The 17153-nt window shown below is 49.8% G+C and overlaps 1 long non-coding RNA gene across 1 annotated transcript; it reads left to right on the forward strand.

The window, feature by feature from the left end:
* Window positions 1-1960: 1960 nt before the first annotated feature.
* LOC133046078 (uncharacterized) lies at window positions 1961-5833 on the forward strand. The gene is made up of 3 exons (XR_009690404.1): window positions 1961-2169; window positions 3413-3659; window positions 5660-5833. It is a non-coding gene; the product is annotated as an uncharacterized LOC133046078 (long non-coding RNA).
* Window positions 5834-17153: the final 11320 nt, after the last annotated feature.

Here is a 17153-nt window from a genome sequence, read left to right on the forward strand (position 1 = left end):
TTTTGAGATGAGATTATCTAAGTAAAGTCCAACGTAATACAGGAGATCAAATCAGTTAATCCTAAAGGAAATCAACCCTGAATATTCATTGGAAGGACTGATGCTGAGGTTGAAGTACTTTGGTCCGGTACTTTGGCCACCTGATGCAAAGAGCTGATTCATTGGAAAAGACCCTGATGCTGGACAAGATTGAAGGCAGGAGGAGAAGGAGTGACAGGGGACAAGATGGTTGGGTGGCGTCACTGACTCAATGGACATGAGTTTGAGCAAACTTGGAAGAAGATGAAGGACAGGGCAGCCTGGCGTGCTGCAGTCCACGGAGTCACAAAGAGCCGGACACGACTGAGCGACTGAACAACTACGGCAATCTCAAGGGTGTTTTATGTAAGAGGGAGGCAGAAAGGTCAGAATCAGTGAGAGAGGTCTGAAGTCACTACACTGTGGGCTTTGAAGAGGGAAGCTAGAAGAGACTAGGAACTGAGTGCTTCTCTAGAGTCTCCAGTGCATCACTGCTGACGCCTAGATTTCAGCCGTGTAAGGCTCATTTCAGACTTCCCACCTCCAGAACTTTAAGAGAATAAATTTACGTTGTTCAGTAAACAACGAATGATACGAACGATAACAACTGCAGCAATAGCATGCGTGTACCTCTTTTCGTGGATTATCTCGTTTAGTGCTTGCAAGGATCCCAGAGGTGGGAGCTATTTATCCCATGTTATTGAGGAGAAAAATGAGGCCCAAGAGGTTAAATGACATGCCAAAGGGCATTTGCCAACTAGTAAGTAATGGACCAGTGTTCTTCCCTGGAGAATCTGAAGGACAGAGGAGCCTGGAGGGCCACAGTCCATGGGTTCACAAAGAATCAGACACAACTGATCGACTAAGCATGTATGCATGCACAAGTGATGGACCCCAGTGTCAAAAAATCACTCAAAGACAGTGAGTTATTTATTTGCATTCGATTTACTTGTAAAGAGAAGAACCTTTAGTTTCCTTGCCAGCCAGCCACTGGTAGTGAGGCTAGTCAGCGTTCTGATCTTCTGCTGCCAAAAAGAAAGAACATTTAGTCGTTTATGAATACCCCAGAAGACCTGGAGAGTTTAGCTTTCTCTGTGTGAGGCCTGTCAGCGTCCTTGCCAGCATCTCCATGTTCGATCCATAAGCTGAGTGTGACTCTTTCTGACCCCATGAACTGCAGCACACCAGGACAGCACTTCCCCGTCCTTCACCATCTCCCAGAGCTTGCTCAAACTCATGACCATTGAGTTGGTGAAGCCATCCAATCATCTCATCCTCTGTCGCCCCCTTCTCCTGCCTTCAATCTTTCCCAGCATCAGGGTCTTTTCTAATGAGTCAGCTCCTTGCTTATTCATTAGGCAGATTTGTACCATCACCCTCATCTGAAGTCCTCACTACTGTGGCATCCAGCCTGATTTCAGTTGCCTTCCAAGGCATTTCAGTGACCAGGAGCAAACCAATGAGTCTCCCCCATGCCCCCGGCCCCTGCACACATCCACGTCTAGAGAAGCACAGAAAACTTAATCTGGATTGACCAGAATGCCCTTCTGGCACTCCAGCCATTTTTCACATACTCCGTTCCTCAAATTCTCCTCTTCCTTTTATGCTTTCCAAATGTCTACATCTGTCTGGAATTGCCTTCCTCTAAGGGGCTTCCCTGGTGGCTCAGAAGGTAAAGAATCTGCCTGCAGTGCAGGAGACCCGGCTTTGATCCCTTTGTCGTGAAGATCCCCTGGAGAAGGGAATGGCAACCCACTCCAGTATTCTTGCCTGGAGAATTCCCAAGGACAGAGGAGCCTGGCAGGCTACAGTCCGTGGGGTTGAAAAGAGTCGGACACGACTGAGCAGGTAACACTTTCACTTTCACCAGGTAAAAAAACTGAGGCCACAGCCCTCTGTTCATCACCACACTATGCTGTCTTCCTGGGGTGTCATGTTCTAAACCGGATGTCAGGCCACTGTGTCTCGAACATGGACCTGGGTTTGTTATGGAAGAGAGGGGAGGGCAGGCCCCTGGTCTGGTGAGAAGCACAGACGATTTCCTCCAGGCCCCCGCTCAGCCGAACTGCACCCCTCTGGATACCTTGAGAACCTCGCGTCACCCCTCTGAGCCTCACTTCTGGCACCCCGCTGCGTGCACGGATGTTTGAGGTACAGAGGGGTGTGGAAAGGGTGTGCAAGCCGCAAAGTGCTGTGCACACATCTCTCTCGGGACACAGACGTTCATTCAGCGCCAGTCTTCTCACCGCAAGACTTGTGCCTGGGGACAGGCTGTGTTATGACGCTGCATATTTTGCAGTGCTTTGAGCTCCAGCTTGAGCCCCAACTGCTGTTGGATCCCTGGGGGTGAGGCTGGGTGGGAGAGCAATTATCTTCTTCCTTTTCCCCTCCTATGGACTTTAATGATCTGTCAGATCTCCTAGTGACTGTAAACAAAGGGGGAAGAGAGGTGGCTTTTGGAAACAATGATTTTCCCCCTCGAGCACGGCCACCCAGGCAGGCTCTTATTTTTAAAGTGGGGCCCTGCAGTCACTTTCTGGCATGAACTTGTTGCCATGGTTAATATTTTAATGGGTAATTAAGTCAAGAGGTCTAATTCAGCCCAGGCTCCTTTTGGCACGTGAGTGGCCTCTCTCCACACAGTCTCCTGTTTCCTCAAACGGAAAGTGTGTCTCTCCCAGATGCGTCCCACCTGCAGTGTCTTAACCTTTGTCCCATCTCCCACACACTGTCTCTGATCCCGAGTTACTCAGCAGTGTGGCTGGATCAGCCAAGTCCAGTGTGTGAAAAAAAGATTAGGTCAGATCTAAGGAAAATTAGGTTCTAAATATGAGCAGAGCATGCGGTATAAAGATACCCAGACTCATGCCCTGGATGATGAAGACGCTCACCTTTATTAGCATCAGGCACAGAATCAGCTATTGGCATTACCTCATGGACTCCTCACAACAGCCTCGATGGTGGGTGCTGTTATTATTTTATTCAGCAGATGAGGCAACTGAGGCGCAGAGAAGTTGAGTGACTAGTCCATGGTCACGCAGCTAGTCTTGGCCCCAGGATTTGATCTCAGGAAGCCTCGTTCCAGGACCTCACACTGTCCTCCTCCTGTGGGTCTGAGACTATATTCACCATGTTCATTCATTCATTCATGTAATCGTTAATCCATTCAGCTTTACTGGAGAAGGGAGACGTTTTTGGAGGAGCTGGCCCCAGAATATTTCTGCAGTTAGGCACTGTCATTAGATCACTGAAGACAGAAGGGACCCACCAGGTAAATGCCAGGAGGTCTGATGGGGCAAGCTGGGACTGGACAAGGATCCTTTGGTGCCCTGAAAAGCCCAGCTGAGCTTGCAAATCTGGGGTAACTGGATAATTAGTGGGGCTTTTCCAACAGCTTGAGAAATCGGTGCTTGAGGCCATCAGTGAAAACAAGAGGTGCTAAGAACTCTACAACCTTGAGAAGACGGCCAACAAACAGGGCCCAAGTGCTGCCTCCCAGCTTCAACCCAACAGCTTCTTATGAGCAGGAGAAGATGCTCTACTACCTCTTGCCTCTGGTCCTCACCCTTCACGCGTCCGGAGGTGGATATGATCCAGGTTCCTTTGCGGCCCCAAGTCTGATCTGAGGATGTACTTGGAAGGTAAGGGCCCGGAACCACATTCCTTCCTGCAGATACTCTTGGGTCCCTGAGCTATTTATTGTGGACGCCCTGCTGCCCACTTTCATTTGCTGCATGGTCTAGATGGACGCAGATAGAGACAGGGCGGGAGAGGTGCCCATGGGGGGTGGACCACGACTCTCACAAGAGAGACGCTCACAATGGCTACGTGCCTCCTGGTTCCCGCAAGGGAGGGGCACGCTGCGGAGAAGCTGCCGCCAGCCAGCCAGCCAGTCAGCCGGGACCATGATTTTGGCGGGAGGGAGCTAGGATCCTGGTCTTGGAGGGTGGGGAAGGCCTAGGATCATTAAGAGAGGGAGACGCAGAGGTTGCCTGGGTGACCAGAGCTGTTTTCATGAGCACACATCCTCTGTCCCTTCATTCCAGAGCCTCCCTCCGCGCCCGAAATCCCTCTTCCTCCCTCCCCCAGCGTTCACCCTCAGAACAACATACACAGGAACTTCCCTGGTGGTCCAGTGGTTAAGAACCTGCCTTGGAAAGCAGGGGACACCGGTTCGATCCCGGGTCTGGGAAGATCCTATATGCCTTGGGGTAACCAAGCCCGTGTGTCACAACTACTGAAGCCTGAGCACCCTGGAGCCTGGGCTGTGCAAAAAGAGAAGCAGCTACGGTGAGAAGTGCTCACACCACAGGAGAGAGTAGCCCCCACTCGCCGCAGTTAGAGAAAGACCACACAGCAGCGAAGACCCAGCACAGCCAAAAATAAATTAGTTTTTTTTTTTTTAAAGAGAAGCAAAGGCTGCCTGGGTGATCAGGGCTCTGTTCATGAAAACACCTTTCCATTCCTTCATTCCAGAGAGCCTCCCCCTGCACCCCGACTCCATCTTCTTCCTCCCTGAGTTCAGCCTCCACACGACACACGCAGGGAGTTTAGTGTTCTGCTTTTATCCGAGCATTCTATACCCAACACGCGGCTAACAAGGGCCTGCTCCATGTTGGGACTCATGCCAGGGGCTCTGCACACGCTCTCCCCATTTACCTGCACAGCAGCCTGTGGGCCTGGGGGGAGGACTTTTACACCCATTTCACAGATGAGAAGAGAGCGATGGTGACTCACAGCTGAACCAGAACTCCATCCAGGGATGTTGACTGCAAAGACTCTGCTCTTGCAACTCATAACTGTCTACTCATTCATTCAAAAAAAAAGTTATTTTTGACACGTGCCAGCCGTTGTGCAAGGCACTGGAGGTATAGAAATAAATGAGACGGACATGGTGCTTGTCCCTGTGTCCTTACATTCCAGGGGGAGACAGAGCCCTCCGTCACAAGGTAACCAGCACGCCGGCTCACTGTGAGTCACCGCCGTTGCCAGTGGAAGGATGACGGATATGTGCTGTGAGGACAGAGAAACGTGAGGTGGTGGGAGCGACCTAATACAGGCTGCGGCCAGGGAAGCTGTCTCTGGGCAGGGGACATTTCAGCTGTACCTGTGGGACTTCCCTGGTGGTGCGGTGGATAAGAATCCGCCTGCCAATGCAGGGGCATGGGTTCCATCCCTGGCCCAGGAAGGTCGCACATGCACCACAACTGTTGAGCCTGCAAGCCTAGAGCCTGTGCTCTGCAACAGGAGAAGAAGCCGCTGCAGCGAGAAGCCCACACACCGCAATGAAGAGTAGCCCCTGCACACTCCAACAGTGAAGGCCCAGCCCCGCCAAAGATAAATGCAATAAACTGTACCTGAATAGCCGGAAAAGCAAGAGGAAAGGTATTTAAGGAATTGCTGTGTTGGTCGCTTAGTCGTGTCCAACTCTTTGAGACCCTGTGGACTGTGGCCACCAGGCTCCTCTGTCCATGGGGATTCTCCAGGCAAGAATACTGCAGTGGGGTGCCCTTCCCTTCTCTAGGGGATCTTCCTGACCCAAGGATCGAACCCACGTCTCCTGCACTGCAGGAAGATTCTTTACCATCTGAGTCACCAAGGAAGTCAGGCTGTGCAGTGACTATGCTTTTATCTTTTGTAGGGCGGCTTCCCTGGTGGTTTACTCACTGCCATCACAGCAAGGAAGGGGCTGGATCTGCAGAAGAGACGACCTGTAGACCCAATTCTGGAATGCTTGGGAATGCCAAAGTTGGAAGCTGAATTCCAGGGCAGGTGGAAATTGTAATTTCTCTCATATCAGGACAAAGTTGCCTGACACGCCACCTTGACTTAGAAGTCCAAATAAAGAAAATGATATTCAACACTGCTCTGGTTTATGCATCACTCACCTAACCTGGCCATAACCCTCAGAAGCAATTACCTCTGAGATCTCCATTTTACAGGTGAGGAGGCTCAGAGAGGTTAAGCGACTAACCCAAGGTCACCCAGCTAGAGAGGAGAGGATTGAGACCCCAAATCAGACTTCTCTGACTCCACAACCCATGTGTTGCTGTGTGCATGCATGTGTGTTAACACACACATAATAAATTCTAACATCTTTCCCAAGCTTGTTTTAAAAAGTAAAGCCAAGATAACGCTTTACTTTCATCCAAGGCGAGGATTTATCAGGCTGTCCATTCAGGTCACCCAGAGAAGGCTTGGGGAAACCAGCTCACCCCTCCCTGCTCCTCCCTCCCAGAGTCCTGTGTTTGGGTACCAACGCCTTCCCCAGACAGTACATATTTAAGCATCTCCAGGGCCCAGAACATCTGCAGCTCGGATGCTCGCGACTCCTCCTGCAGGTGCATGGTTCCGCGTGGGCGAGAAGACGCGCTATAAATGTCAGCACGATACTCACACCCGACTGTCTAAGAATTGCCATGCCTTTGCAGAAGGGTTTGTGTCGGCAGCCGCAGGCGTGGGAGACACACCCCCTCCAGGGATCCTATGTCTGTGGTTGGTGGTCTTGGCATCGTGACTGTGTGGGGTTGTGTTTTGGAGCGGTGGGAGCACACACAGCCCCGCCAAAAGAGAACCAGCCTGCAGAACGCAGGCGGGGAGTCCGCCCGCTGCCGCCCAGGGCAGCAGGGTGACGATGTTTTCCGACGGAGCGGGCTGTCCGCTTTTTGGGCTGCTGCCCAAAGCGGGGAAAAATGTCTTCTCAGTAATTTAGAGGGAACAAAGAACCAAATCAACCGACTCTTACCAGCTCTAGGGAGACTCATCAGTGTGAGAAGCAGTTTATCATGAAGGAATTGGGCTTCTCTTCACGGAAGTAATCAACGTGGAAGGGTGTCCAAGTCTCACAACCAGTTCTGAAAACAAGCCAGAGTGAGTTTTAGGAAGGCTTCTGTTTATTCCTCCCCTGGACCATCAGGGAGACAGCTCTTCACGCTCCTTGTCCTCACTGGGGCTGTGTTCCCAGCCTTTGGTCTATCACATTGTCCTGGCATGAGACTGGACGCGTGGGTGACTTGCTGGGCCATTTAAGAATAGGGACAGGCCCCTGGTAGCCAGCTCTAGGGGTCCACTGGACACCCGAGGTCTCTCTCGGTCCTGTGTCCAGTCCCCCTTCTGGTGAGAGGACCCCAGTTTATGGGGGGCACCACTATTGCCTCAGGTCTACTTGGTTTGGGAGGAGCTGACCCCCATCTAGTTCTGGAGATGGAGGTGTGACCCAGGCCCAGCCAGCGGGCAGATTCCATTGCCATGGTCTCAGTCACTGGTCTGAGGGTGGGCACGTGACCCAGATCAGTCCAGTGAGAGGCAAGTCTGGGACCGTCGCTGGAGCTACTGGTGAAAGAGAAGTTCTGTTTTCACAAGTGTTGCTAACAGCCAGGAGTTGAGGCTGGGGCTGCCCAAAGTCATCTTGCCACTCAGAGGAGAAGGGCCTGTCACAGAATAAAGCTGACCTAGAGGAAAGGAGATCACTTAGATGACATCGGTAGAGCACCTGGATCCAGCCATGCCTGAAGCTGTCATGGCCCTGGAAAGTGCAACATAAGTGAAGTCATATATCCCTCTGTGATCAAGTCGGTGTAAAGTGGGTTTCTAACACTTTCCACCAGGAGAATCTTAACACATGCCAGGCATTTACTTAACCAAGGGATCTGATGCTCCCAAGAAATCAGGGCAGGGCTCAGTTCAAGGGCAGACTGAGGGTGCCTGCTGATAGGCATGAGGCTTGAGCCTGGTGGATGCTAAAGGCCCAAGCCCAAGGCTAGGAATTTTTCTGCATGTTGTGTGGTAATCAAAAGCAACGCTCTGTGTAAAGATGCCCAGCATCATGAGTCATCAGGGAAGCCTAAATCAAACCCACAATGAGATATCACTTCTCACCCACTAGAATGGCTAGAACTGTTTTTTTAATGGAAAAAAAGCACATTGGCAAGATGTAGAGCCCTCATACGATGCTGGAAGGAAGGTAAAATGGGGCAGCTACTTTGGAAAGTGGTCTGGCAGTTCCCCAAACAGTTAAATACAGTTATCGTATGACTAGGAATTCCCCTCCTAGGTCTGTACTCTAGAAAACTGGAAACGTGTTCATACAAAAACTTGTACACAAATTATTCACAGCAGCACTGTTCACAAGAGTCGAAAGGTGGAGGCGACCCAAATGCCCATCAACAGATGACGAATAAACGAAAGACGGATAAACAAAATCTGGTCTATCCACGCAATGCAATATTATTCATCCATAAAAGGATAGTGTGTTGGTACGGCTACAACATGGGTGAGTGAGCCCTGAAACACTGCACCAAGAGAAAGCAGACAGACGCTAAGCCAGACAAATATGAGTCCATTTATAGTTAATGTCACAGACAGAGGAGCCCGGCGGGCTACAGTCCATAGGGTTGCAAGAGCCAGACACAACCTAGCGACTAAACCACCACCACCATAGTTAATGTCCAGAACAGAAAAATCAATACAGATGGAAAGTAGATTAACAATTGCCGTGGAGTGGGGAGGTTCCCTGGTAGCTCAGATGGTAAAGAATCTGCCTGCAATGTGAGAGACCTGGGTTCGATCCCTGGGTCAGGAAGTTGCCCTGGAGAGGGACATGGCACCCCACTCCAGTATTCTTGTTTGGAAAATCCCATGGACAGAGGAGCCTGGCAGACTATAGTCCATGGGGTCCCAAAGAATCGGACATGAATGAGCCACTTTCACTTGTGGAATGGGGAAGGGAAGAATTTAGACTAGCGGTTAGGAGATGTGTTATTTCTTCTGTGGGATATGGAAATATTCTGGACTTAGATAGGTGCACAATATAGTGAATATACTAAAAAAAAAAACACTGAAATGTCTACTTTAAAATGGTGAATTTTATATTATGTGAAGTGTTATCTTGGCAAGTGCTATATAAAAGAGAAAGAGAAAAACCTGCCATGCTGGGAGGAGCTGAAAGAATGGGCAGGACCTCGTTCGTGTGAAGGAAGTTGGTGAGGGGGAATGGCTCGGGGATGAACACCTAGGTGAGAGCATAAGGAATGCTCAGTTCAGTTCAGTTCAGTCGCTCAGTCGTGTCCAACTCTGTGCGACCCCATGGACTGCAGCACGCCAGGCTTCCCTGTCCATCACCAACTCCCAGAGCTTGCTCAAACTCATGACCGTTGAGTCAATGATGCCATCCAACCATCTCATCCTCTGTCTTCTCCTTCTCCACCTGCCTTCAATCTTTCCCAGCATCAGGGTCTTTTCCAATGAGTTAGTTCTTCATATCAGGTGGCCAAAGTACTGGAGTTTCAGCTTCAACATCAGTCCTTCCAATGAATATTCAGGACTTATCTCCTTTAGGATGGACTGGTTGGATCTCCTTGCAGTCCAAGGGACTCTCAAGCGTCTTCTCCAACACCACAGTTCACAAGCATCAATTCTTCGGCACTCAACCTTCTTTATGGTCCAACTCTCACTTCCATACATGACTACTGGAAAAACAATAGCTTTGACTAGATGGACCTTTTTCGGCAAAGTAATGTCTCTGCTTTTTAATAAGCTGTCTAGGTTGGTCATAACTTTCCTTCCAAGGAGCAAGCATCTTTTAATTTCATGGCTGCAGTAGCCATCTGTAGTGATTTTGGAGGCCAAAGAAATAAAGTCTCTCACTGCTTACACTGTTTCCCCATCTATTTGCCACAGAGTGATGGGACCAGATGCCGTGATCATAGTTTTCTGAATGTTGAGCTTTAAGTCAACTTTTTCACTCTCCTCTTTCACTTTCATCAAGAGGCTTTTTAGTTCCTCTTCACTTTCTGCCATAAGGGTGGTGTCATCTGCATATCTGAGGTTATTGATATTTCTCCCGGCAATCTTGATTCTCACTTGTGCTTCATCCAGTCCAGCGTTTCTCATGATGTACTCTGCATATAAGTTAAATAAGCAGGGTGACAATATACAGCCTTGACATACTCCTTTTCGTATTTGGAACCAGTCTGTTGTTCCATGTCCAGTTCTAACTGTTGCTTCCTGACCTGCATATGGGTTTCTCAAGAGGCAGGTCAGTTGGTCTGGTATTCCCATCTCTTTCAGAATTTTCCACAGTTTATTGTGATCCACACAGTCAAAGGCTTTGGTATAGTCAATAAAGCAGATGTAGATAAGGAATTTTAGGCTGATTTTATTTTCTGTACAAATGCCCCACATATGCAGGGGTTGAATGTCCAGCACTTAGCCACCAAGAATCCAGGAGTGGATGTTCCAGGCAGTCCATCTGCCCTTGGGTTTGCCTCAGTGGCGGGAAGCCGGCTGGCCCCAGCCTGCCCACAGATGTCAGTTCCCCATGGAGCTGGAGAATTGCCCAGATCAAAGATGAGGAATGGCATACTCGGGTCCCACGGGAAAGGTGAAAGGTGAGGTGCAGAAACAGGGGTAACAAGTGTCAGGGTTTGTGGACTGAAGAAGATGGGGACCATTCCATGTGATTCCAGCTCCTCTAGAACAGACAATGTCTTAAAACCATCTGGCTGCAATGTGGGAGACACGGGTTCGATCCCAGGGTCAGGAAGGTCCCCTGGAGAAGGGAAGGGCAACCCGCTCCAATATTCTTGCCTGGAGAATTCCATGGACAGAGGAGCCTGGCAGGCTATAGTCCATGGGGTAGAAAAGAGTCGGACACGACTGAGCGACTAACACTTTCAGTTTTTATCCCTTGGGGGACCTCTGTGGTGCTCCAGTGGATAAGACCCTGAGCTGCCAGCGCAGAGTTCTCGGGTTCCATTCCTGGTCAGGGAACTAAGATCCCACATGCCGTATGGTGTGGCCAAAGGTTTTTTTTTTTTAAATCCCTTATGAGTGCACAGGGCTCTATAGCGTACAGATACTAATGGTAACATTTGCAGCCCACACTGTCCCTGCCCCCCTGCCTGTGGCTGCAAACACCTGTGACTCCACCAGCAAGTGCTTCTCTGGGCGCAGGAGCAAACTCGGCCCAGGCACAAGGCAGTCTGTAAACACCTGGGAGTTAATGCCCAGAAGCGCCCCTCAAGCAACCATCAGTGGCAGCTGCTGCATCAGTACCCCCGCCCCGCCGCCGACGGGCACAACTCTGGGGGGTATCCGCAGCCAGCTCTTGGAGTTCTCCTGCAGCATCGGGTCCCACTGCCCACAGCTCGCTCGCTACTGCCCCCTTCTTCCCTGTTCTACTCCCCCATTCCTTCATCCTTACAGCCTGGAATACCTCCCGGGTAAACTACTCGGGTGGACATCTTAAGTCACAGAGTCTGCTTTGGGGGAACCCAGACTCAGATAAGAGCTAACATTTATTTGCACGTTTACTCTCTGTTAGGGATAATGCTAAACTTTACACGGATTGTCTCACCTGCCCTCACAGTACCCCTGAGGTCAGCGCTGTTAAACTCATTTGTCGTTTAGTCTCTGAGTTGTGTCTGACTCTTTGCGACCCCATGGACAATAGCCCTTCAGGCTCCTTTGGCCATGGGATATTTCCCAGGAGGGGGTTGCCATTCCCTTCTCCAGGGGATCTTCCTGACTCAGGGATCGAGCCCAGGTCTCCTGCTCTGGCAGGCAAATTCTTTACCACTGAGCCAACCCAGGGAAGCCCAATACTCATTTACTCAAGTGAGGAAACTGGGGCTCACAAAGGCGTAGCAACTTGTTGCTGGCTGACAACTCAGATTCAAACCTAGGCTGAGCAGTTTCTAATAAAATCATCTCTTTACTGCACCAGGAACCCCCCTATGGCCTTGATATAAACATGCAGTCGATTTTGCCTTGAGTGCTAACTCCAGTCACTGTGCTGAGAAGGATGCTGAGGCTTCATTCCTGCTCTGTGTGGAGGAGATGGACTTTATCCAAAAAAAGTTGGACTTTATCACTGATGTCTGCCCAGCTTCGCGTTCTGTTTCCTTCAGGACAATGGCTCCAAAAAAAAAAAGAATGGCTCTTTCTGACCCCTTGTGATTCCGGAATGGCTCCCAGTCCGGGGGACCAACACCCACTCCCACCGCTAAGCACATGGCCCCTGCTGGCCAATCTGAGACCTTTCCTGAAATGTTCAAATTGGAGGGAGAGGGGCATGCTCTCAACTTTTCCCCCAGGTTCATAGCAGAAAGGAGGTAACCTCAGAGTTGCCAGCTTCCAGTCACCAAAAGCCTAAGAGCCTTGCCTGAGACAATAATGCTAGCAAACATTCGAACACCAAGAGGAGAAATGAAGAGGTGAGACAGGGACCTGATGGGGTCATCAGGAGAGCCCAGAGCTTCCCTGCTGCCTGCAGCTCCTTCTCTGGCTTTCTGAGCAACTCCAGTGTCTGTACAATAAATCCCTTTTTCCTTAAGCTGATCTCTTTCAGCCAGAAGAATCCTGACTAACAGAGTGTCATGATTGATTAGTAACGTCTGCCTTGGGCACGTGAGTAGGGAGCAAAGGTTCGCATGGCAGATATTTCCCATTCCTGGCTCAGGGTTTGTTTGAGACAGTGAGCATGAACCATGCTTATTATTGCTAAAGCAGTAAGAATATCACTCATGCATGCTAAGCCACTTCAGTCGTGTCTGACTCTTTGTGACACCCATGGCCTGTAGTCCGCCAGGCTCCTCTGTCCATGAGATTCTCCAGGCAAGAATACTGAAGTGGGTTGCCATAACTTCCTCCAGGGGATCTTCCTGACCCAGGGATCAAACCCGCGTCTCTTAAATCTCCTGCATTGGCAGGCAGGTTTTTTTTTTTTTACCACCAGCACCACCTGGGAAGCCCATTACTCAAGGAACCATTAATAAATACTTACTGAGGCCATGTGCATACCTAGTCTGATGCTAAGCACCCAGGGAACAGAAAATGAGGAGGGTAAACAGAATCAGCGTTGAACATCTACGATGTGCTGGATGCTTCATATGTGTGTCCTCTAATTTTATTTCACCATCGTAACACCTAGTCCCGAAAGATTTTATTATCCCCATTTTACAGACAGTGAACTTAGGATCAGAGCTAGTCAAGGGCAAACCCTTGATTCAAATCCAGGCCATCGGTCTCTGGTCTGAAGTCTTTCCACCAGGCCACTTGCTTATTCACTCATTCATTTACATGGTACATTATTCCATACACAGTAATTTGGCTAAAACCACAACAGCATGATGACGCCATCACAGCAGCTACACTTGGCAGTCAGGCGTGGTTCAGAGCACTTAGTACACTGCACTCACTTGCCGGTTTCTCTGTTAACTAGAAGGGCAGGAAAGTAGGTGAATGAGGTGTTTCCTGACCTCAAGGAGCTCGCGGTCCAGTCAGTAAAATAAACACATAGGTGGTAATTAATAATTTCATGTTCATGTCCACACTCTTAACCTAACGATGCCAAGACTCAGCTTAGGCATCACCTCCTCTGGGAGGCCCCCCCTGGATGTTCCCAGCCTCTAGGTGCCGGGGAGCCCTGGCTGGTCCATCTCTGATGTCCAGTTGCCAGCACCAGGCCTTTTCCAGAGTGGGTGCCTCAGAGTATTTGCTTCATGAATATACACACGGAAGTCTCTGGGGATGCATGGATGGATGAGGGAAGGGGAGACTAAGGGTATCTCTCCAGGGTCAACAGGAAAGCAAATCTTTGGTAAAGAATCTGCCTGCAATGCAGGAGACCCTGGTTTGATTCCCGGGTCGGGAAGATCCCCTGGAGAAGGGATAGGCTGCCCACTCCAGTATTCTGGCCTGGAGAATTCCATGGACTGTATAGTCCATGGGGTCACAAAGAGTCGGACACGACTGAGCGACTTTCATTTCCCTTCACTTTCATTAGAGATGAAGACACTAAGCCAGTCTGATAGAAAAAACAGTGAAGAAATGGTGACACAAAGGAATATATTTTACATGATTCAAATGAAAGAATAAACATTTTAAACAACACGACACCAAAAAAAAAACCAAAAAAAACAAAAAACCCACAACGAGGAATGTGTTCCCAAAGACCATGAATAATTTAAAACTCTCGTAATTCAAGACCCCCAAGGACCGAACTGAGGCAACTTGTTTACAGTTTGAGCGGCGCCACCGTGTGGCAGAAGGGCAATATGACAGAATTGTCGAGGCCTGCCTGCTTTGAAAATGGTTGACACTTGAATTTCCTTCTTCTCACTGGTGCCTTTGTGTGTGTGTGCATGTACACGTGCAAAGGGGGTGATATTTATATTCCTTTCCATTTTGCATTTAAAATAGGACTTTGTTAATGTTTTACAAAGCACTGCCTCAACTTCACACAGAATGTGCGCCCCCACACCTGAATGTCACAGTCTGAAGGTGTGAGGCCCCAGTTTGCTGCTCCCTGTCTGTGATGGGTCCCACAAGCCACCATGCTCACTTGACCACCCCTTCTCTCTTGGGTCCAAAACCCAGGACTTGGAGGCACGAAGCCAGGGCACGCATAAAACCTCATGGGGCACCATCAACATAGTTTAACAATGCCCTCCCCCTCAGAGGCAAGCCCCTTGCTCTCAGTTCTGGGGTGACCCCACCTTAGTCTCGAGGTTGGGATCCAAGACATCTCAGACTATCCAATCACTTGTCCAATAAATCAAAGCTATGGATTTTTTCAGCAGTCATGCACAGAGGTGAGAGTTGGACCATAAAGAAGGTTGAGTGCCGAAGAATTGATGCTTTTTTTTTTTTTTTTTTTAACTGATGCTTTTGAACTGTGGTGCTGGAGAAGACTCTTGAGAGTCCCTTGGACTGCAAGGAGGTCCAACCAGACCAGTCAATCCTAAAGGAAATCAGTCTTGAATATTCATCAGAAGGACTGATGCTGAAGCTGAAACACCAATACTTTGGCCACCTGATGCGAAGAGCCAATTCACTGGAAAAGACCCTGATGCTGGGAAAGACTGGGGGCAGGAGGAGAAGGAATGCAGAGGATGAGATGGCTGGATATCATCACTGACTCAACGGACATGAGTTTGAGCAAACTCTGGGAGGTGGCGAAGGACGGGGAGGTCTGGCGTGCTGCGGCCCATGGGGTCAAAGAGTCGGACCCGACTGAGCGACTGAACAACTCACTGAACACTTGCTGTGTGCTGCTGGTGCAGAGAGGGTCCCTGTTCTCGTGGAGCTCCGTCCAGAAGTTTGCATTCCCACCAGATCCTGCTCCTGACAAGCTCCGCCTCACATCGGCTACATGGTATTCAGGCAATTTCAGCCCTGTACTTTCTTGGGGGCAAAGGGAAATCAATCAATGTCAATCATGTTGCTGAAGCATCTGCTGTGTTCCGATCGCCCACCCCTTGGACCTCTCGGGTTCTGGGAATGAAGAGGCACATGAACTGCCCCACCAGGAAGGGTCTGGGATGGCCCCAATTGCAGATATTTTGGTCTGTGATTCTACAGAGTGGTTCCCAGCTTGGGAGGACAAGGGTCCCAGCAGCCTCTGTCAGTGTCCTGAGAGGGGCCCTGGCCGTCCATCTGGTGGTGCCCGAGGCCTCTTTCTGGCTGCTGGACACGCTGGCAATGCGCTGTCCCCTGGGATCAGCCCCAACCAATGGCTGCAGAGAGTCGGGGTATAAGTGTGCCAGCCCCCTCGCCCTTCAGGTAGGACAACTCTGAGCTACTCCCTCCCTGGCCCTCAGCTAAGTCTCCACGGCTTTCCGCTCCAATTGCCCTCAGCGGTGTCCACATCTGAGCACTCTTTGCTGGCTGCCTCCCCTGTCTCACCCGGGCTTTTTCAGCCATGCACCCTGGATCCCTTCCCAAGGAAAATGCACGCACTTGAATTCTCCACTCAGGGTCTGCCTCTGAGGGAACCCAAATTAAGACAGAGGAATATTTTTTAAAAGCCCCAAAGGCGATCCCAAGATCCTTCCCTCTGTCCTGCTGAATTAAGAACCCCTCCAGCACACCATCAGGAAGTCAGCTTGCCCGGGATTAACTCCCAGCAATGCCACTAGTCAGCTGTGTTGCCTTGATAAGCTACTTAAGGCATCTGAGCCGCAGTTTTTCTACCTGTCAAGGAGAGTGTCTCCTTTCCCAAGCACTGTGAAGATTCCATGAGAGATACATCGATTCACTCACCTTGAATGGACGTGGACACTGAGAAAACCGTCTATGATCTTTTAAATGTCAGGAAGCATTACGTTAATATACATGTCACAAAAATCCTTGTCAGATTGCTCTGATTTACTTGCTATGTAGGTCACATAGCAAGGAAAAGCCTGAAAAGTACAATTTAATGGCCACTTATTAAGCTCTTCTTCCCTTGGGCTGGAATGATGCTCTGGAATTATAAATGAGAAGGACCCTTGTTCCCTACCAGCTGGAGGAGACACAAATAAACAAATAATTGTATGGTGTGAAAGGGCTCTAAGAGGCATCTATAGTAGGCACTTGTGGGTTTTGGCTGCTGGGTCCCCTCTTGGCCTGGGGGGCACCCTGAACTTTCCCTCCAGAAGTTGCCCCTCCGGACTCTAGTTCTGGGACTTCAGGGAGTGTCATGTGACTCCAGCTAGGCCAATCAGAGCTGTCGATCCCCTGGTCCCAGGGATTGGTCCAAGGACCAGCACGTGACCCAGGACTGACCAATGAGACTCAGTCTTGGGACTTTTACAAGGTTGCTGGGAGAGGCAGCCTTGGACTGAACTTCTGGGAGGTGAACACTGAACTTGGAGGGGTTTCTGGGGGCTGCCTGAGGTAGAAGCCCACACAGAGGAAGGCCGAGCCAGTGCATGCTGGAAGCAGAGTCTGGGTGGCTCAGTTTAACCCTTTGTCCCAGCAGTGTTCAAAGCAGTTCTCCCACATGGGTGTTTCCCCTAAATAAACCTATGGTCTCAAAGGAAAAAACAAACAAACCCTGTTTTCCTTAAGCCATCTGCTACCAAGAATCATACAAAGGAGTGCGCAAGACACAAAGGAGGCATAGTTGAGCAAGAGATCAGCCACTGAATAAAGGGTTTGGAAAGCTTCTGAAGAAAGAGACCTCTGATCTGGGTTTTGAGGGATAAATAGAAGTTTGTTCTTTGATGATTAAGGCAGGGAAGGGCATTTGAGGCAGAGGAAGTAACATAAAGGAGTGGAGGCAGGACCTGGGAGTCCTTCAATATGCCTGGAATATGGGACATAAGAAGATAAGGCAGGGATGCTAGAAGGGGCCAGATCACAGTCAAATG

The sequence above is a fragment of the Dama dama genome, chromosome 24, assembly GCF_033118175.1.
Source record: "Dama dama isolate Ldn47 chromosome 24, ASM3311817v1, whole genome shotgun sequence".
NCBI classification, from domain to species: domain Eukaryota; kingdom Metazoa; phylum Chordata; class Mammalia; order Artiodactyla; family Cervidae; genus Dama; species Dama dama.